General features: G+C 29.3%; 1 non-coding gene across 1 annotated transcript; it reads right to left on the reverse strand.

Annotated features, from left to right (window-relative positions):
• Nucleotides 1-1,615: 1,615 nt before the first annotated feature.
• On the reverse strand, nt 1,616-1,689 carry Trnan-guu (transfer RNA asparagine (anticodon GUU)). The gene has a single exon. It is a non-coding gene; the product is annotated as a tRNA-Asn (tRNA).
• Nucleotides 1,690-2,750: the final 1,061 nt, after the last annotated feature.

Here is a 2,750-nt window from a genome sequence, read left to right on the forward strand (position 1 = left end):
GCATTCATATTTGAATAGGTGAATGCGAAATGATAAAAATGACAAGTTATCTTGTAAATATATGAAATAATTAGAATACTTTATTGAATTGTAGTGTGCGCTTAACAATAGAAACCAACATCTTAAAGCATGTGTTTAAATGCTCGTAATAGTAAGGATTGTAATTACTTGTATTTTCTGCTAATAAATTAACGTTATCAGATGTATACAGTGTGTATATCAGATAACGAGCATTTATAATTAGAAATTTATTATACACGGCCCTATAAGTGTCAGGTCATTTATACGAATTTATGATACTGGATACGATAAGATATATTTTTAAATCTGTGTTAAAATATTTTGTCTATTTACCACGGCGGAGTTCTTATGGTAACTTGTTTGGGGTTTATAGGAAAACTGTCACGGAGTTCCTGGAGAAAGTTTCGGATTTCTATGGAAAACTTTTCGATATACTCGGAGAACACACGTGAAAAATGGTGATTTTTACATTTAAATGGAGTGTTTGTGGTGCTAAATAAACTTTGATAATTTAGCTTGCCCTACATACATATTGCATTATGTTTCAGAAAAACCTTTTAGTTTCTTTTTTATCGCCTTTTTAAAAAACAAATCTGGTAGTTTTGAGTAAAATTTCCAAGTTACTTGCTCATTCGTACATATTCTAGAAGTATAACAAGGATTTGCAAGGATAGCATTTATGTAAATATAAAGCTTTAATTAGAAATACAAAAAACAAAAAAACGGCGTAAGTAAACGGACAGACGAAATGTAACTGCGAGCTAAATAGTGCACATCCCATTTTGTCAATAATGACTGCAAACACTGATAATGACTGCAAACACTGAAAAGTGTAAAAAGATGTGCATGAAAGGCATATACTCATGCCAATAATTTATGCATACGCACATGACTGTATAACCTAAGGTGATTTCATTGACTTCAATTGTTACCTTCGCTATATAAAATGTTGTACGCGAATCAGCTGAAAATAAATTTGAACAAGCGACTTTTGACCTACAGAACTAAGTTACACCACTACAAATTATCAGTCATATAAAGTTCGAGCTTCCGTCGACCAATATCTGTGGCTTCTATCAATGTACTGTAAACTGTTTCAAACATTTGGCTGTATGTATGTGTTGTGAAAAATTAAGGATGTAAACTAAAAACAATGTTTACTGTCGATTAAAATACGACCAGGAATTAGGATTGGAATACAAATAGTTTTATCTGCAGATCTAAAAATAGAATACTGAGTTGCAATATAACATAGTAAAATTTAATCAAGAGATTGATATTTTGATTATAACTCTCACATTAATGCAATCAAAATTGAAAGTTCTGTTAGAATTTAGAATTATAATCCTTCTTTATTATGTCGCAGAAGTTCTTGTATGAAGTTATATAGTTTTTTTGATATATCATAATGTATTGCCCCCTCTTGAAATAAAATATATGAACTAATACGATTGTTCGAAATTTTCAAGCCTCTAAATATCTGTTAGATAAAAATTTAAATTGATATTGTTCACTTGAAATGTTTTAGAAGTATCCAACAATTGCTTGATGATCAAACTTGAATGCAATAATAAAGAAATTATCAAAAATGTTTCGTCCCTGGGTGGGCTTGAACCACCAACCTTTCGGTTAACAGCCGAACGCGCTAACCGATTGCGCCACAGAGACGATATAAACAGACCAATGCCTGTGGTACTCATATATTAATATGCGCCCATAGTTAACAAAGCACATTACATAAAACATTAGCTACTTGATTAAGCCGTGCGAACATGTCGACGTAATCATGGTTCCTATGACAGTCTTATTTGTATAATAAACGTGCAGTTACATTTGATATATACAAAAATAAAGTCGGCGTGTTTTGATGAACCTCATTCCTAGTTAGGTGATGTTAATAGCTAGCTTACAATCAACTGAGAATTTCATTAATTATAACATTTATTATTTTGTTATCTAAATGATATTCATTTTGCAAAACTGAAAGTCTTTAATGGTCATGTACATATAAATTTAAAATAAATTGATTATGATTTAAATATTTTAATAATGTTTAGTAATAGATTTAAAAAAAGAGAGTGAAAATATGGAATGGATATGAACTAGTTAGAGTGCAAATCTAAAAGTCGAATTATGAAATTGTTTTAATACAAAAAGCTGGTATTAAAATATTAAAAACGTATATAACTTCCAAGATCAAGAGCGAGCTTTTACATTTATGTAAGTTTATATTGATATTCTTTTGCATGTTATTGTAGCTAATTTTCCGAACATATTACTCCTTCATGACAAATTATTGTTTAATATTTATGATAACCACAATTTAATATTTACTGTATATATAATGAAATATTGCAAAAAAAACTTAACAATGCAAGGCATTCGTCCGTTTCCATGACAACACTCTCATATCTTTAAAATGTTTTTTTTTGTCCTTATTTTGGGCTTGAAAATTCATATTTCATTAACTTTAATTAACCATTTCATCTGTATCGTCAAAAGAATAATATAGAAGTAATTGTTCAGAACTGTTATATATATTGCGTTATTGTGAGCATAAATTCGCAAAATTGATTAAAACGACAAAATAAATCTTAAATATAACTTCTTTTCCTTTTTTTACGTTTCAATTATTAATATTCACAAACGTGTTGAATTCCGAAATGAAATATATTTTGCACAATGACATATGTGAACGATATTCTTCATCGTCTGAAACGTATTTGTCT

This window comes from Ruditapes philippinarum, unplaced genomic scaffold (genome assembly GCF_026571515.1).
Source record: "Ruditapes philippinarum isolate M1 unplaced genomic scaffold, ASM2657151v2 ctg792_1_1_1_1, whole genome shotgun sequence".
In the NCBI taxonomy this organism is placed as follows: Eukaryota; Metazoa; Mollusca; class Bivalvia; order Venerida; family Veneridae; genus Ruditapes; species Ruditapes philippinarum.